We start from the raw sequence: 19,138 nt of genomic DNA, 5'->3' as shown, positions 1-19,138 counted from the left end.
GGGGCTGGGGGGGGAGGGGGCACCCCTCACCTTCTCCCGCACAAACGCACGCAGAGACAGGGTCCCCATTGCCCTGCTGGCATCCCCCCCACGTCCTCCCCCCCCCAACCCCCGCCCGAAAGCGAAAGTTTGGGAGGTCGAGGGGGGTGGAGATGGGGAGGAGAGGGAAGGAGGGTGGGAGAGCGGAATGTGCCTTCAAAAAGCACCTCAAAGTTTTGGGGGGACCGGGCTGCGAAACGAGAGTGCGAGCTCTGAAGGGGCTGGCGAGCGATGACTTCTGACAGCCTTAACGTCTTCTCTAATCTGACAGTATTTCCCCCCACCCCGAGCTCCCGGAGAAAAAAAAAAAAAAAAAAAAGCAAAATAAAAAGTGGGGGGCACCCCCCGAACCTCTGCTGCAAAGTGAGCGGGGTCTCCCGCTCAATCCCAAAGTTACAGCCCGAAAAAGGAAAAAAATCCCGAAACCAAAACAAACAAACAAAAAATAATACACAAACAAAACGCATCCCCCGGAATAAGAGAGAGAGGGAGAGAGAAAGATAGAAGGGAGAAAGAAAAAGCAGCCCCTCCTCCCCAAATGAGAGCAAATACTGTACCTAAAAATGGGGAAACAGGCAGAAAAAGGGGGGAGAGAGAGAGGGGAGAGATACATGGGATCTGGGGATGTGAGTGTGTGTGTGTATGTGAGAGAGAGAGAGAAAGAGGCACAGAGAGAGGGAGAGAGAGAGAGCGAGAGCGAGAGCGAAATATCAAAGATTGTGCAAGATCAGCCTGGAAAGATAATCGATACTCGACCTAAATTTAACACAAACTACTCAATAAAAGTTAAAGAAAAAACTTACTTTCCATTTCCCCTCGCAGTTCCTACTGGATCTTCGCCTCTTTTTTTTGTTTTGCTTTATTTACTTAACAGCTGATCACATCCAAGTAAACGAGAGAAGGTTCATTAAAAAAATAATAAAAAAAAATAATCCTCCAACTTTATTGGGTGAAAATAAAAATGATTGAGCAAGAAGTGGGGGGCATGGAGCGGTCCTTTGGGGTCCGGGAGTTGTTAAAGCATGTGCCGACCGCGGTCTCGCTGTTTGGTTGTGAAGGGGTTGGGAAAAGGAGGAAAGGAAATGAAAATCCGATATGTCTTTATTCTGCTAATTATTATCGTTTTAGCCCTGTTTAAAAAAATGGCTGATTAAGTTGAGTGCGCATGTCTTTGTGTGTCTATTCCCGATATGCACTCTGGGAATGAGAGAGAGAGAGGGAGAGAGAGGAGAGAGAGGAGAGAGAGAGAGAGAGAGAGAGAGAGGGAGCGAGAGGGAGAGGAGAGGGAAGAGGAGAGGGAGAGGTGTAATTAGTGAGGTGATCAACATTCTCCGGGCTGCAAATGACGCGCAGCCCCGGAGCCGGGGAAGCCGGAGCTGCCGCGGCTGCCGGGGGCTCGCCGGGGCTGCGGGAGCCACAGAGGCAGCCCGGAGAAGAAGGGGCAGCAGAAAGGAGCTCGTGGATGCAAACACAAGTCTGCAAACTTCATTAGTAACACAGACACACACACACAGGCACACAAAGTAGATGACTAGGGAAAATTAAAAAAAAAGGGGGGGGGGGGAGGGGAGCAGGGGGGATAGACTTGCTCTTTTAACTGTTCGGGAACTTAAAAGAAATGGGTACAAATTAATTATTCCATCAGGGAGATATTTCTTGCTTTCTGTCTGTCTTTCTGTCTGTCTTTCTCTTCCCCCCCCCCCCCCCCCCCCCCCCCCCCCTTTTAATGGAGATTTAATGAAAAATATATGTTTGCAATGGGATAATGAATGTATAACGTCCCCGTAAATGGAAAGATAGTGTATCTAAGATAGGGAATATCTTACAGATATTCCTATACAGAGATAAAGAGGAATTTATTTACAAGCGCACGCATGCACGCATCCCACATTATATTTACACATATATACATAGGCTTCACATGCACATGGTCACATAAAGCACAACACACTTCATTTGGTGGGCGCCATGTAATTGCTTGGAGAAATCAACAAAGTAAAATGCAAAGCCTTCTAGAATATACAATGTCAACTGTAAACAACCTTATCAAAATGAAGTAAATACAAGCCCATGGAAAGAGTCTCTTTGCATACGATACATGTTTCATGCATATACTTGCGATCATCTTCCACTTTCTCTACAAGTATTGATATTTATTAATACTTAGTCTATTATATTTTACCAGACACCTTAGATATTTTTGTGGGGGGCGGGGGGTATGGGGGGGGTGGAGGGAGGAGGTTATTATGATGAAAACTAGGATAAAATGTACAGATGTCATTATAAGTTGGAATCTTCTACAAATATTTTCCTGTGTGGGATTTAAGAAGATTGCTTCTCATTTGAAAATCTAATTATCTTAACCTAATACTGCAGATGTGAATATGACTGACACTTTCATTAAAAGATAATTAACTAAAACTAGGAATAGACATACTTTAAAATACCCCCTACTGAAGATAAAAACATGACTATTCAAAGAGCGTCCGAATACACCGCAAGAACACGTGCAGATTTTTGATAATGCCATTCCAGAAATGGGTATACCAGAAACGGTCACTAAGTCACAGTTACATGTGAGGGATATTTACAGTACCAGGGACCCTGTGCAGGTGAACCATAACCTCAGCGCTGACAAGCTTTTGAAGTTCGTGATTCCTAGGACACACGTCAAAAGATTCTCGTAGGCCTTAAACGCCAAAAACCAGCAGAAAGGTTTTATTGCAGCCTACCATTAAAATCACGCACCCACAACAACAAACCAGCAAAAACCTAGATGGCAGAAATATGCACCTCTCCGGGCCTGAAACCTTCTATGCCAGAAGAACATTTTGCAAGTACTGGAACTAACGCTAATAGAAAAATCCCCACCTGATGATGAATTAAGGCTGCCCTTAAGGAAGCACAGGCCAGTGTCAGGGAACTGAGTTGCTAAAAGCAGATGTTTAAGGTCAGAGTGAAGGTCCTGATAGTTTGTGAGGGGAAAAAAAAAAAAAAAAAAAGTCTTTGGAAAAGGGAGGAAAAAAAAAGACAAAAAATCGCCAGCCTGAAAGTACGGCTATTCCAAAGATTGGAGCCTGCCAATAAAGCCCTACTCCAATCCAGAGAAGCCTTACTTCAAACTTCAGGAAAATCTCCAAGACTCGAACTTTAGGAAAAGTCAGGGGCACTTGAGGGTTCTTGAGAGCAACTTTATTCCTTTTTCAAATTTCATCTAAGCATTGCACCAGCTCATCAATGACAAAAAAGAAGAAAAACAAACAAACAAACAAACAAACTGAGCACATGTATGTAGATTTCCACAAGCACTGCTCCCTGTGAATGAAGGTAATAAAGCAACTAGCAATATTCTGCATCGTTGTTTACAGGATGGAAAAAAACGCAAAGAGTGAAAATGAAATATCTGAAACCCGTTTACAGTTATCGGATTGAGGGGGTATGATGGAAATGGGCTTTTTGGTTTAAATTGTAGACGAAACAGAACTCTGAGATAGAAGGATGCATTGTCCATTCAAGTGTATGCCTGAAGGATGGTAACACATTTCCTAAGACTGGAGACAATTAAATACAATGTGATGAAGAAACACCTGAGAACAATACATCTATTTCAAATTCAAGTGAAGAAACACGTATACTTAATGTCACAGAAGAATAAGGAAACGAAGATAATTTAGTTTTAAAGTCACCCCCCCCCGCACCTCCCCCACCACCTCCTTTATTCCTAGTGCTTTTTTCATGGTGAAACATCAATATCATTAATGTCATTAATGTCAAAACACCAAACGTCAGAACAGTCAAGTCATTCTTTTTGGCTGTAGATTTTTCCCCTTCTCTCTTCTTGGAGGGGGATATAGGTTTATGGTGTTCTTGAGTTACAGCTAAAGGAACAAAGGCGGGGGGGGGGAGAACACAGGCAGGAATTGCGAGAGGAGAGTCTACATTTTTCAGGGTTTCTTCTGCCACTGTTTACTGTCCTTCCTAACGTTTTAAATCTCCTCTCTCTTTCTCTCTCTTTCTCTTTTTCTCTCCCCCTAAAAATAGTAGCTATGAGGGAGGGGGGTTGAGGAGGGTGAAGGAAAAAAAAAAAAAAAAAAGAGGCACTACGGGATGTTAACACTTTAGAAGAAACCCGGGGATCGCCACGTAGCTAGGAAAAATCGAAGAAGGTTAATTCCGGGAGGCAGCAGCAGCAGGTTTGTGGGATGTGATAAGAGCGGGAGCGCGGCACGGGCTGGGGGAGGCAGGCGAGGAGGACCCGGGGCTGCGGCTGCGGTGCGGCTGCGGCTGCGGTGCGGTGCGGGGCGAGCCGGCGGGTGGGCTCCCAGGCGGGCGGGCTCCCAGGCGGCACGGCTTGGCCCGGCCCGGCCCGGCCCGGAGCAGCGCGGCGCGGCTCCTGCTCCCCTCTCTCCTCCCTCTCTCGCTCAGCTGGTCGCCCCCGAAGACTTGTCGCCTTCACCTCTCAGCTCCTCTCCTCCGGTCCCGGCGGACCCCCCGCCCACCCCCCTCCGAACTTCTCCTGCAGGCACCGTTACACGTTTGGGGATTTTTTTTTTTTTTTTTTTTTTCCCGAGACTCCTGTTGAAACCACAAAAGCTCTGATAGTGACGTTACGTTTCAAAGGGAGGGAATGGGGATGGGGGGGTGTGGGGGGAAATTATAACAACAATAATAATAATAAAAAACAAAACAGTCTGCTCTGTCCTTCCACCACCTCCAGCCTCAGCCCCAAGGAAAACTTATTGGCCTGGGCGAGGTCTGGTGCGGGCCAAAGCCCGAGACTGACCATTCTTTAATAGACAAAGAAATCCCAGTCCAAATTGGGCTCTGTTACACCACGTCGCTCCGCCAAGCTCATTTCACTCCCTAAATCTGCGCTGCGGACACACAGGGGCACAAGGATCTGCATAATTACAGCCACAGCCGCTCCCCTTTTTAATAAACCGACATAATTCCCTAATAAACGTCCCCTTCCCCCACCTTCTTCTCTCCCCAGACCCCAGCCCAAGGGAAAGGGGATCCGTGTCTTTTTACTGCGTTCCCTAAGTCTATAGATGAGCTCAGTTTGAAACGAGGTATTACAAGATTTCAGTGTTACAGACCCTTTATCTGAGCTACAGACACTTTCAGATCCCCAGCCCCCACCTCCTCTCCTTTTTGTTGTCTCTTCTCCTCCCGGGGGCTATTTGACAAAGGCAGTGTGTTAACTAACATTTTTGTTTAACTCAGCAACTTCTTTTCAAAACATACTTAAACCTGATAGCAATCTCTTGTACTTTTTTTTTTTTTTTTTTTTTTTTTTCCCTCCTTCTTCCCCGAGATGAAATTGACTCTGAACCCAAAGCGTTTGGCTATTATTAATTATTTCTTCCTTTGCAGGTATCATGTATACAAATCTATTGTTAATCCCCCCCTCTCCCGGCCCCCCCTTAAGCCAAATACATTCCGGTACACACTAAAAAGAGCTAAGGGGGGGGGGGGGGAGGGATGGAGGGGGGGGGAAGGGGAGAAGGAAGGAAAAGAAAAACAAAATTCCCGCTCTGATTCCTAGAAAGTTTTGTTCGAAAAAGAAATGAAACAACAATAATACATTGTATTACGATTCTGCCCTCGCTGTCCCACATTTGGCATTCATCTCCTGCAAGTGCGTCTAACGAGCAGTCACCTAAGACAAAAATCGTACCCGAATTCAGTACAGACATCTCGATAAGATTTTGCGCTAAATAGTGCCGTTCCTGATTGGCTTTTTGCTGCTGTTGTTATTTTGGCTGAAGCCGCACAAACCCGCGCACCCGGACATTACTATAAATAAAAGCCTTCCAGGTCTAAGTCTGCTGCCGGCGTTTCCTCCGGAGCCCTAACAGCCCTTTTTCAGCTCCTTTCTTGGACAGATCGCGGGGATTAAATGCCCTGAACCTGAGCTCCTGGCCTTGGATGGGAAGGGAAAGAAAAAGGGAGAGGGAGAGAGAGAAAGGAGAGGGTGAAGGAGCCAGGCGCCCTCTGGGCTTTCAGAGGTCAGCGCTTTGACAGTGCTCTGACCTCCCTCCCCCCCCCGGCAACCACCCCAGTGTTTATAAACAAAAACAGTCAGGACTAGCCCCAAACAATAGCAATTCACCAACTTCACAGGCACTTCACTAGCTCTTATGCAAATCAAGGAAAACGACCGCTTACCACCACTCTCCCCCCCATCCCCTCCAGAAAGCCCAAGAGCATATTTCCAGCAGTGATATATCCAAGGGAAAAATTTTACATTCTCTCCTGGAAAAGGACAAAAAGGGACTTCAGAAAGAAAACGATTCTGGTAGAAAGACAGACAAAAAGGGAGAAAAAGCCAATAAAACTGCCGATCTTACTGCAGAAAGAGGAAAGTTATGAAATATTTATATCTAAATCCAACAATCCACACTGCCACTAAAACAGGAATCTTTGTTGTGTAGACAATATGCTAAACTACCTCTGCGACAAACAGCGATTATAAAGCAACCAGGAAAAGTTATTTTCGCCCAAGGAGCCAAGTTTTCAAAGAAAACGTGTGGATTTTACAGCTAAATAAAAGCCACCACCTCTGTGTTATCCGTAAAAACTACACATAAATTAAAAGCACAGTTAAAAGAAAAAAAATCCTTCCAGCAAGCAAGCAGCACATCTGATCTGATTTACAAAAAAGTATAATTAAAACCACCTTTAATTACAAAAAGCAGCAAGCGAAAACTAAATGAATCAATGCTTTCTCCCAAAAAATGTTGTCCGCCAAGGTATAGAAATGATAGTTCTATAGTCCTGCATTAAAGCGTAACTGAAGCTCCACAGTTCAGGAATTGATTACGCGATAAGGAAAAAAAAAATAAAAAAGTAAAAGACAAAAAAAAAAAAAAAAAAAAAGGTCCTAATGATTTTAAAACTTTTGTTTATAAATGATGAAGATCAGAAAAGGTTGGAGGAAAAGTTAAAGGAAATATACCTCAAGAGAAAAAAGACCATCTCCTTTTCTTCTTTGTCTATCAGTCTCCAGTTAAAGCATATGGAAAATGTTTTCAAAATGCCTAGATTTGGCACATTGTCATTGCAAAGAGAGGAGCGCAGTGATGCTGTTATAGAAAATGGGAAATAAATTCAGGATTGGGTGCTGCCTCCTTCAATGCGGATTTATCTAAGTTTAATTTAATATTCCGCAATCACTGTATGATCGCATATAATTCACCAAGATTTTTAAGGGCTTTGCCTAAATATGTTGACCACAGGCACAAAGTAATTTATACAGATTATTTCCTTCTTTTATTTGTGTTTATTTTTCTCATTAGAAACACTTTAAATTGCAACTGTAAATAATAGAAATGATGGAATATTAGGTTTGGGGTGAACAAACGCTCAGAGAAAGCATTAGCTTTATTAAAATCATTCTGAACGTAAAATCAAAAAGCACAAAATGGTTGTTTGTAAAACACTAAACCTTTAATCGATTTATTGGCATTCCGATCGATTAGATAAACGGAAATCTATAGTAAACATAAAAGCATTTAAAATATTTTCCTCTAATTTCTAAACAAAACTTTTCTTTTCGGTAGAAAAAAAAAAAAAGATTATCAAACGACTAACAGGAAATTCTTCAGATATCAAATTACGATAATAAAATTATTTCCACATGGAAAGGGATAATGACAATGATGATAGTAATTATAATAATGAATAATTCAACAGCCCTTTGACATATATGGAAGAGCCTGGTTCAAAACCAGCTTTTGAAGGGGGCAACTTTTAGGGAATTTTTAAAATAAAATTGAGTTTTGTGGCTGAAACGCTTAAATCAAGTGACAGCTTAGGTACAGCTGCTAAAGTTGCGTGTTTTTTTTTTTTTTTTTTAGGCGGGAGCCTTCTCTTTGACATCGCCCTTGAAATTAAGTTACCACTTATTAGCAGGAAATAAGTATGTAAATATGCAAGGTACTTCTGAAACTGAGGGGACAAATGCGTGTCTTCACGCCAGGGCGATGAGGATGGGGACCCTTTACCTTCTAATTTAAACTATTTGCCTACTTCGCAGTGTACTTTCCAGATTACAGCAAAATTCTGCAAGCAATAATGTATTTGAGCGTTTAAGTGAAAGAACACAATTTATTTAGGGGTGGAGGGAGGCGAACAGCAAGCCGGAGAAATGCAGCAATCAGAGCTTGTGGCACTCTGGCTGCGCGAAGAGGAAGTGTTGCTGTAACGGGTATTATGTTTATTTGATAAAGAAAATCAATGAAAGTGGCTGTAAAGTAGTTAGTGAGGCGTGTGTTTGGGACTCGGGTTGAATAGTGACTCCAGCGGGCTGGTCGATGAGCTCTAAGAGCTCTGGAAATCTAACCTAACCCTCAGAGTGAGCTCTCTCTCACTCAGTACTGCACCTTCCCCAGGCTGGGAGACTTCAGTCCTTGTCTCCTCCCTCTGTCTCCTTCCTTCTCTCCCCACTTCCCTCCCTCTGTCCCTCCTTCCCTCTTTCCTTCGGGTTTTCTGCTCCTGCCTTCCTTCTTCCCATCCGCTCCCACTATTCCCTCTCCCAGGATTATTTGCTCTCCTGAATCTCCCCCTTTCCCTTTTTCTCGCCCTCACTCTTCCATTCTCTCTTCCCATCTCTGCCGTAGCTGTTTCCACCCGACATCCACCTGGTCCTCTAAGTTTCCCTGTACTCTTGGAGCTTTCATCCTCCTCTAATTCTCTTTCTATCCTCTCAGGTCTCTGCGTGCCTAAGTTTTCTTCCAGCCCTTTTCATGTCTGTCTTCACCAGCCAAATTTACCTCTTATTTTGGATTGGTTCCTCCGGACATGTGCTATATTAGTAATTATCCCCACTCATTTCCCTCTCACACACCCATGCCGAAGAGATGAGCGCACCACTCACTTTCCTCACTTGGGATATTTTAAACATTGGCTGATCTTCAGTGGTATTTTATTTTAGACCTTCTGCAGCTATTTCCCCCTTTTCTCCCGCTAATCTTCATTCCCTCTAATTTACAACAGAAATGTTTCTCCTCCTCCTTTTCATTTCCTACTTTACAATTTCCTTTGGGGTTTCTAAATAGGAATACGTCCTTTGCATTTCCATACCCCCATCTCTTTCACTGTTTCTCTTCTGCTATTTTATTTGCCTAGTCGCTCTAGGAATATTTATTTCCTTAACAAGTTTATCTCCCTGTCTATCCCAGCTCATCTGCCCCAGTCTATATATATATATATATATATATACACACACATATATATATATAAAAAAAAAAAAAAAAAAAAAAGTTGAGTTTGTGGCTCTGTTCCTGCGAAGTAACTTGGTTTCAAACTTCTGTTTTGAGTTATGTGTCATTACCTATTTTGCCTTATCACATCTCCGTTGCCCTCCCCGCCCCCCCTCGGCTAATAACATCTTTAGTGTGGTCAACGTTAAATATGGCAGATCTCTGAAAAACGCTTCCTTTCCTGTTCTCTGCTGGAATTCATTACCCCACAGCCCCGCTCTTCCCACCGCGGGCAGTCTGCTGGGTCCTCCGCGCTGCGCGCAACCCCGCCGAGCCGCCGCAGCCTCTGCGGCCGCGGGGATGCGCAGCGGCCGCGCCGCCTCCCCCTGCCGCCCCCCCACCCTTCTTCCAACCCCCCATTTTTCTTTCCACCCCCCCCAAACCTCCCCGCTTCCCACCCGCAGCCGCCGGGCAGCGCCCCCGAGCCGCGCAGCCAGCGCTACGGCAACACGGGGCAGCCGCGCGGGGACTGCCCGCAGCCGCTGCGCACCCGCGGGGTCCTCGCCGCGACGGAGCAGCGAAGCCTCGGGCCGGGGCTGCCCCGGGGCTCGCATCCAACAACCTCCCCCTCCGACTCCCTGCATCCTCCCCGCATCCCTTCTCCGCCGGCTCGGCAGGTGCGAGGGCTCCGCGCTCCGCGCAACAGCTCCGCGCTGGAAGGCGCAAAACTACCCCCCCGGGCTGCTGGCGACGGCAGTATCCTCACTCCCTCGCGGAGAGAGGTCAGCTTTCCCTGCCTCTTGCCTCTCTACCTGTCCTTGCTTGTCTGGGGGAAAGAAGGTGTGCTCAGTTTTTTTTTTTTTTTTTTTTTTTTTTTTTTTTGTGTGTGTGTGTGTCTTTTCCCTTACTGAATCCTGGCTCTGCGGAGTGGGATTTAGCCGAGGGATCCCCCCTGGCCAAGTCACTACTGGCTGTTACACATTCTATGTGTATTGCCTTTGTATGGTCCTGGTTGGGCCACATGCACTTAGCTTGCAGTTTATTGCAGGATTTGTTTTCTGTGTGTGTAGTGAATGCTGGAATAAAATAATAATAATAAGAAGAAGAAGATTTCAAAAGATACTGCTAGAGTTGATGTTTCAGGCCCGCACTGGGTTTTAAATAATCCTTAATCCAAGGGAATGATTGTTCCAGGTTAAATGTCCCTACCCTCTTTGTTCTATTACTTGGTTTCTTCTGTTTTGTTCTTGCAACAATTCCTTTTAAGAGGAAGAAATCTACTTTATTAATTTCATCCATGTCAACTGAAACATTTTCACTGTTTTGCATATGGCTGGGGTTAAACTGAGGTTTCCTTTTTCCCTACAGGTTGTACATATAAAGTGAACAGAATGGGCCCAATCCTGCCAGTCCCTTCTTGAGTGAGTAACCGTAGATCTGGCACCTTGTCAGAAACTCTTGCTACCATCAGAGCCTCTGTCTGGTATGAAGTCTGATACAATGGCTTCACCTGTTCCAGACACCAACAAGGCTACCCAAAACAAAAGATGTTCCCAGCTGTTGACACAGCTCGTATCATTCCGGTTTGCTAAAAGCATGCTGTGTAGTTTTTGAACTAAGCCTCTAATAACTATAACTTTCTGCTTTGCGTAAATGTGCTTCAGGGAGGAATGATACCTTTTACTTTAAACGTTTTGCAGTACCGACACAAGCATAAACGGAAATGCGTATCTGAGATGCTTTCAAACAAAATACAATCCACAAACAAAGCAAACAATATAATCCAAAAGTCTTAATAACTAAAAAGCCAATGTAGAAGTGTCCATTTTACAAATATTTGCCTAGGAACTTAGACTGTTAAATTCTGTCAATATCCCCATCACCCCTGAAATTATTGCTCACCTATATCCACAGTGACCCCAAATTGTCAGAGAGAAAGCCTGCCAGTTGTAAATCCACACGGGGCTACAACAGGATTGCAATTTATTATAAAGCAGAAACGATACTGAAGGGAAAATTGGTGCCTATTCCCAAGTCCACACCTGAAAGCCACACTTTTTAGAAATAAAGATCTTCCAGAGGATTGCTTAACATTTCTTGTGAGATAGCATCATTACATTAGGTAAATTATATTTATTCTGTATTCTTTTTAACTCACTATGAAAGCCTTCTAAAATTTTATTAAAAAATAAAAGGGACTACTGAAATTCAACAGCAGCTTTAAAAAAATTGAAATATATATTTATGTTGCAGACTTCGTATGTGAAAACATAGGACAGAATAGTCAAGATAGAGAAATTCTTTATCCTTCTTTTCCAGAATGGTCTAGCTTGGAATAATGCTCTTTTTCCCTCTGAAATGTGTCTGATTCTAAATGAGCGCAGATTTTTTTTTTTTTTTTTTTATAATTTAATTTCAAAAAGGAAATGAAGGACTGTTATCAATCTAAATTTAAAAGTATGTTGTAATACTTTGAAAGACAAATACTAAATAGATGTGTTTCTGTGGAGATTTGGTATATAATGTGCAAAGATCTTATTTTAAACAAGGGTGCATCGTTCTTTCAGATGAGAATGTGCACACTGTAGTTAGAGTCATTGGATTTTTCATCTTTTAGTCTACTAATTTTCAACAGAAAACTATTGTAATGTAAAGTGTACATAAACAAATTCAAAGATGACCTGAAATTTATTCATAAAGGTAAAATGAGTCTAAAAGTTTAAAATGACACTGACACTATTTGTAAAACATCTAATTGTAAAAAATAGTTTGTATATATTTACTCAATATTTACTACCAAAATACACTTATAGATGTAAAATGACGCTAACCTGTAAAAAAAATGTGTACCACTTTTCTCTTTCCATTCATTTCTGGTGTCAGTATAATACTGAAGACAGGAAACATGTTCCACTCTTACTCTTAAAAACCTTTAAAATCATCTCTTCACAGAAATATCCTTAGAAATCAGAAAAAACCTATGAATCAGCATTTCCACCAAATAATTATTTTAAAACTAAATTGATGTACCATTTTCCTCTGTCTTTTTCAGTAGATAGTTATAACTGCTGACTGTACTGATACACATCAGTACAAAAAAAAATCAAAGAATAAAACTAAAATGTGTTAAAAGGCAACAAATGCATATTTTTACACTTACATTGAACCATTTCAATTTTCTTTTCATTTTGAAGCCTTTGTAAATTATAAAATCCCACTTGATCCAGTTAATATCAAAGTTAACTGCTGACAGGTAAAATGCTGTTTTCTGTGTAAGATTTACACTTTAGTTGCACAGCTACTTCATATCCCCATTCCACATTTATTTTGTTAGCATAATGTTATTCAAACTTTTGTTTTGGGAATATTGCAAAAAATAACATATACCTTTTGTGTGTGTGTGTATGCACTAACATACAGAGACAATATCTGTCCCCTTTACACAGAACTATTTGTCTATGACTATATATTTAGATGTATAAAGGTGTGCTCATTTTTTTTTGGTTCTGGCACAGTAATTAAGGTAGCAAGATTCAGATATGGTTTAATGCTGAACTTTCAAAATTTAACATTAGAGTTCCTGATTTGTCTACAACTGGATGGATACTGTGTTTATAGAGTTCATTCTTGACCTTACCTGAGTAAGTACTTTAACTTAAAGTATGAGATGCACCTAGAGGGGTAATACATTGAGTTTAATAGGAAGACAGTTAATAACCTTTTTTCATCCTCATGCACTATCAATCATGGCTGTCACCAGTCTGCTGAATCAAAGCAAAAGTGTTCTTCACAGATGACTGATTAGAAACGCAAAATCACAAGATCCATCTTCATGGTCACTTTTATTATAGTCATTTTTAAACTGACAGCAACCTGCTCAGTTTCAGCAGACTGGGCATCACAAATAGTGTCACTCAGTGCAGCTAAGCATGAGAAGATGTTGGCTGGATTATACTTAAAAATAATTAGGCCTAAAGCCTTTTGTGGAAGCAAGGAAAAGGATTTTCTTGGTTCCAGCCCCATCTTTTCAACACCAGCAGTAACCTGTGCTTTAACAGTGGGTTAATATCAGAAAATATTTTCATCCTTCTGCTTCTCATGAATTAATCAGTTTTAGGTGATCCTTTAGGTGATCCTTTTTAAAAACAATATCTCAATACCTTTGCTGGTAATGTGAACTATCACTTTTGATAGAACCACTCTTAAGCATAGGCTTAACATAATATACTGCTATTTGTATAGTGTCATGACGAATTGTTGGTTTCCAGCCTTCTGAGGAATATTGCAAAAGCTAATTATCTTGTTAACTAGATCTGTTTCAATAACATTGTCCCCTGTTCAAATAAACTAGTGAACAGTTCAACGGTTTAAGGTTATTTATAAATTTAATAGGCTCCAGAAAATATTAAATCAAAATGTTATAGGGGAGAGGGAGAAAGAGGGAGAGAGCGAGAGAGACAGCACGAAGGAGCACAAACACTGCAAGTTGTGCTCTGTTCTAATGTTTCTGAAATGCAGTGAAATCTAATATAAGGAAAAGTATCCAGTAATGTTGAAAAATGAAAGTTTATTTTTTTCTTTTTCTTTTTCTTTTTCTTTTTCTTTTTCTTTTTCTTTTTCTTTTTCTTTTTCTTTTTCTTTTTCTTTTTCTTTTTCTTTTTCTTTTTCTTTTTCTTTTTCTTTTTCTTTTTCTTCTTCTTTTTCTTCTTCTTTTTCTTCTTCTTCTTCTTCTTCTTCTTCTTCTTCTTCTTCTTCTTCTTCTTTCTCTTTCTCTTTCTCTTTCTCTTTCTCTTTCTCTTTCCCTTTCCCTTTCCCTTTCCCTTTCCCTTTCCCTTTCCCTTTCCCTTTCCTTGCTTTCTTCTTCTTCTTCTTCTTCTTCTTCTTCTTCTTCTTCTTCTTCTTCTTCTTCTTCTTCTTCTTCTTCTTCTTCTTCTTTCCATTTGTAGAATAATGGTAAATATTGAGTTTGCGTTACCACTTACAGTCTTTAAGCTTTGTATATACTAAGATAAATTACATAAATTACTTTTGACTCCAAAGAGTGTTTTTTCTGGTGTAAAAATAGTAGGATCAGTTCCATAACATAAATAAAAGCCTTTCACTCTACATAATGCTGCTTAACATTGGTAAGAAAATAATAGATTCTGATTTGGAATTTTGATCCAAGAACTGATGAAGACAGCAAAGAATAATTGTTGAATTATGTGGAATTATGTGTTAAATCTCCCTCAAAAATCTTCAAAATCTTTTTTTTTTTTTTTTTTTTTTTGATTAAATGCCATCTCATGTTGTCAGCACAAAACAACACATTACACCAATTGAGCATCATTTTAGAGTTATCTTTAGATTTCCAGTTGTGCATTGGGCTTGCCTTTTAACTGTAAACCCCCAAAGATTTACAACCCCCCAAAGATTATTACTAAGCTCATTTGTGGGGCTGTGATTCCTCAGGACTTGTTCAAAGGACTTTAAGCACTACATAGCTAAATTTTTTCTTTAATTCACACTTGTTAACTATGACTGTCTTTAGTGGGCTGCAATGTTGGACCTTTCTAGCAGAGCCACTTTTGGTGCCCCCTCACCTCCCATATAGAGCAGGACTTTTACCAAGTTGGTCTCTTCCAGAAGGCCGTGCTGTTCCTTTCTACCCTCAGACCTCACTCATACTTTTTTCTTGAGGCTACCTACACAAACAGTGGTTATAAAGTCAGGTAGATAGAAACATTCACATCAACTCTCTCATGGACACACACACATGCATAAAACATGCTACACATAAGCTATACAACAAGAATAGGCACACAACCTGAATACTTGGGATATTTACCCCAAACTAGTCATGCCAGGGTAATATTTTTAATTCAAGTATCATTAACAGTTTTATAATATTTTTGCATACTGAACTGTTATAAGACAGAAAGAAGGAAAGCAGGAAGAAAAGCAGGAAGCTTTCTGTCCAACTGAGAATCACATGCTCTGTAAATATGTATATATATTTTTTCCTCAATAAATGCTTGTCTTAAGGAAATAATTATCATTTGATAACATGGTCTCTTGTAGAGACTACATGTTTGTTAAAGTGCTTTTAACACACATTTTCTGATGCAATTTTCTGATGAAAAATTGATACACTAATGTTGACTGACATCTGTCTAAAAATCAAAGAGGCTGAATATATCTGAATTTAAATTTATGAACATTAATCAAAAGCTAATCAAGTGGAGGAACTAACAATGGCTACTGATAAAATAACACATTCATGTTTTAATAATGATGTTTTTGGGGAGAAGACAATGTTATTTAATTCTTTCTTTTTTTTTTTTTCTTTTTCTTTCTTTCTCTCTCTCTCTCTCTTTTTTTCCTTTTTTTTTTTTTTTACGGGTAGGTATTTTTAATAGTATACTTACAATATAAATAACTAGGGAAAGTTGACTGTAAATTATTCATGTGCAACTTTGTGTGTTCTAAGGACATATTATAAATAAATCCTCAGATCAGAAAGTACAAATATCTGCATTAAAATAAACAAAGTAATACATTTGTTCAAGCTACAAATACATTCAAATTTCAACTAGAAAAGTTGTCTTTTTTCCTCAATATTAAATATTACCAATCTACTTCCTGGGGTTTGCTTGAGCTCCATGACCATTTTAAGACTATGAAAAAGGTGATCAGTACAGCTGAACTTAAGTACATAGTAAATGCATGTATCCTTAATAATGATCATAAATAGAATGACCAATTTTTGTTGTTGTTTTGTTTTTTGCTTTTTCTGTCATGATAAAATCAGACATGGGTAATAATGATTAAAGATATTTTTAATTTCTTAAGAAAACAACTATGAGAACCTGACTTTGTAAACTTTTTGAATGATGTTTCACTGTACTTACTATACCATCCTAAAAATGCTGTATTGCTTTTAATGCCGTTACTATATCACTAACTTGCTTGACCACAATATTTATTATATATTAGTATATAACATGGAGTTAATTTTATAATAGTGGGATTTTTAGAATTAATCTTAAAATTAGAAATATTTCAAACTATAATTCTAACTAGCAATTCTTATAAGACATGATTGAATTAATTGCTAACATACCTTTATTTTTTTTCAAATTCACATTATCTTTTTAAAGGAAATATTACGGTAAAACTATTATTGCATATTTAAGTATTGAATGCATGTAAACATTTTATAAGATTTCCCAAGATGTAAAATAATTTGTATAATAAATAGGTGAAAGAATTTGCATCAACTTTAGTAAATTACAAATATAATTGGAAGAGAATAACAGTTAATACATTCACAGAAGACAGCAATTGAAGAACAGCACAACTTTCTCTCTCTCTGTTTTTTAAATTTTGTTTTGTTTAAATAAGATCTACCCAAGTCAATAGACAAAATAGATCTCTCTTTCCAATGTTAATTATGCTAAACATATTTATACCCATGGAAAATAGCCCTCAAAACCCCTCAGCAGCAAACACACAGCAGCAGACACAAACATTATGAATTCCCACACCACACCTGCCTTTCTGCTGCCTGAATATGCAGCTATTTCTGTCCTCACTGCATTTTTTTTTCCCTTTGGTTTCTGAAATGTTCCTTGCAGAACCTAAGAGAAGGGAAAAGGCAGCAGTGATGCTATGAGTGGCAGGTTGCAATAAATGTGTATAGGAGAGAGAGTGTGTGTGTGTGCATATGAAGAAGTACTAGGAAGGAGAGACTGGTCATCTTTCAGCATCTGTCTTCTACCTGGAGTTCAGCACCTCAGCTACCACTCACAGAGCTTTAAAGGAAAAAGAGCAGGAAGCTGAGGTCATGCAAAATGCTTTTATTCTTCAATTCAAATTCTCAACATTTAGAATAAAGCATATTGGCAAATATCAAAATATTGCTCAGGGGCTAACTAGTTACAAAATTTTTGCCTTCCCTTAAAAGCATGTGGATGTAAATCAGTAAGTCCAGGTGATTGCTCATCAGGACTTAAAAAAGGATTCTTCATTTTTCCTTTTGCACTTTCTGAAATATCAATAATATACTATAAAACAGGATTTATTATTATTATTATTACTATTTTTTTCTCTTTTGAATCTTTTTAATCCCAGACCTCTTTCTTGCCTCCTGGAAAATATAATAGACTTGAATTCTTGTAGGTCGTCTGTGCATTTTTGCTTTGTAAGAACTAAACATTACAGGAAAGGTGCAAACCGTTCCTTGCCAAATACAGCAAAACCTAATATTTTTTATTCCAAAAATTAGAGGTAATAAGTATTTTCATCCAGCTGCCTAAGGATGAATATAGAAATTGTAATAGAAATGTCACGGATATGCTAAAATACACTAAAACATATGAGTCTGATACGGTTTGAAAACAACAGAAAAGATATTTAATTTCTCAAGTAAAAGATTTAGGGATAAGCACATACACTTTGTTTTTCTTCTATCTTACTTTTAGATCTAGTCTAAATTATAGACTAGATCATAGTCTGTTGGGCTAAAAGGAAAAGGTTATTTTTGCATAAATGTCCAGTTTTAGAGCACTGCTGTGGAATGCAAAAGGGGTAAAAAACATTCCCCAAATTTCCTTGTCCGAATAATAAAAGAATAGTTTAGGTGCTACAGTAGGTTTTTTATTTTCTTTTCTTTTAATATTTGATCTCTCTTTGTAGTTTTTATTCTAACTTAACTGTATTTAAGCCTTGTTTTCATCTTTATAAAGCGCTAGGTTTTCCTTCTTTGGAAGCTATTCTCCCATAGTGCATCTTAGTTTAATTCATTTTTAGCAAAAGAAACACCCAGGTTCAATCTGGAGACCTCCTTCCAACATAATTTAGCTAGACCTTTTCTTAGTAAAGGTTTTCTGGTTTTCATTTTCACTTCATATTCTCAAATAAAAGATCCTTTGTTGTCTACCATTTGATTGGACTTAATGAAAAACACTCCATTTTAACTTAACAGTATTTCCCTTTGAATTTATTATATTTAAGGACACTGTCAAAAATCAAGCATTTAATCTCAGGTTTTTATACTTAAAATTATATTACTATCATATGGTTCAATGAGGTGATGTAAAAGTATATTGAATAGATTTCAAAAAGAAAAGTGAAAAACTAGCCTCATTTTAATATGAAACTAAATACTATGGCTAATGTGCAGATTGGGTATGGTAGTTGACTTTAAAGACTAACATGTGACAGGGTGCCAACAGCTGAATTGTGCAGTATTGACTAAATGAGGTTCACTGATTTGTATTGAGGCTAATATCTTCTTTAAACAATTCCGTGTAAATTGTGCGTATAAAGTCATTGGAAGCTATTTCTCAGGACAGCCTCGCTGGCTAGCTACCTGCTGGAGTGAGGAAGATAATCAATAGAAAGAAATAGAGCTGAGCATGAGACTAGGAAGCTTCAGAGCAGTTAGTGCTGATAAAAGTAGATGATGTCAATATTTGGGAATAACACAACTCTAGGATAACAGACAAAAGAGAAGTGCATATGTTGTAGAGTGTTCAAACAGGGGTAGAATTAATGCATAAGTGGCAGATGTTGCCCCAGGCTGCAAAAGACATTATTTATTCCAGGTATTGTTAAATTTATAGTGAAACACCATTGCTCAATATAGTGTATTAAAATTATATCTAGCAATGAGGAGTCAGGGTACTTTTTACATGGGTAGAAATTCTCAGCTATAAAGAATCTGATGCAATCTATTGATACAGAGCATTTTCCACATTATCCCCTTGACCTCAGAAGAAAAAGCCTCTGTCAGAAATCAACACTGCAAAAACAGTGTTCAGTGCTCTTTAATTGAATGAGTATTTAGAACTAATATTTAAAGCAGTAACAAAACCAAAACTGAATGAATGGCATAGTTTGGCAGAAACGAT

At 39.3% G+C, this 19,138-nt stretch overlaps 1 protein-coding gene and 1 long non-coding RNA gene across 4 annotated transcripts in view; one reads left to right on the top strand and one right to left on the bottom strand.

Annotated features, from left to right (window-relative positions):
* The window catches only part of ZFHX4 (zinc finger homeobox 4), a 150,629-nt gene extending 149,438 nt beyond the window's left edge, over positions 1-1,191 (bottom strand). For all 3 annotated transcript variants that reach the window (XM_032183280.1, XM_032183281.1, XM_032183282.1), the window contains exon 1: positions 843-1,191. The gene's annotated coding sequence lies outside the window, so the exon portion shown is untranslated. The remainder of the gene's footprint in view (positions 1-842) is intronic.
* The window catches only part of LOC116486803, a 61,251-nt gene that overhangs the window by 1,020 nt on the left and 41,093 nt on the right, over positions 1-19,138 (top strand). Inside the window, exon 2 of the long non-coding RNA XR_004252996.1 lies at positions 10,614-10,666. This is a non-coding gene — a long non-coding RNA (uncharacterized LOC116486803). The remainder of the gene's footprint in view (positions 1-10,613; positions 10,667-19,138) is intronic.

Source organism: Aythya fuligula, chromosome 2 (genome assembly GCF_009819795.1).
Source record: "Aythya fuligula isolate bAytFul2 chromosome 2, bAytFul2.pri, whole genome shotgun sequence".
Taxonomy (NCBI): Eukaryota; Metazoa; Chordata; class Aves; order Anseriformes; family Anatidae; genus Aythya; species Aythya fuligula.
The sequence above is the reverse complement of the archived record's forward strand: the minus strand, read 5'-3'. Positions and strand labels throughout refer to the sequence as shown.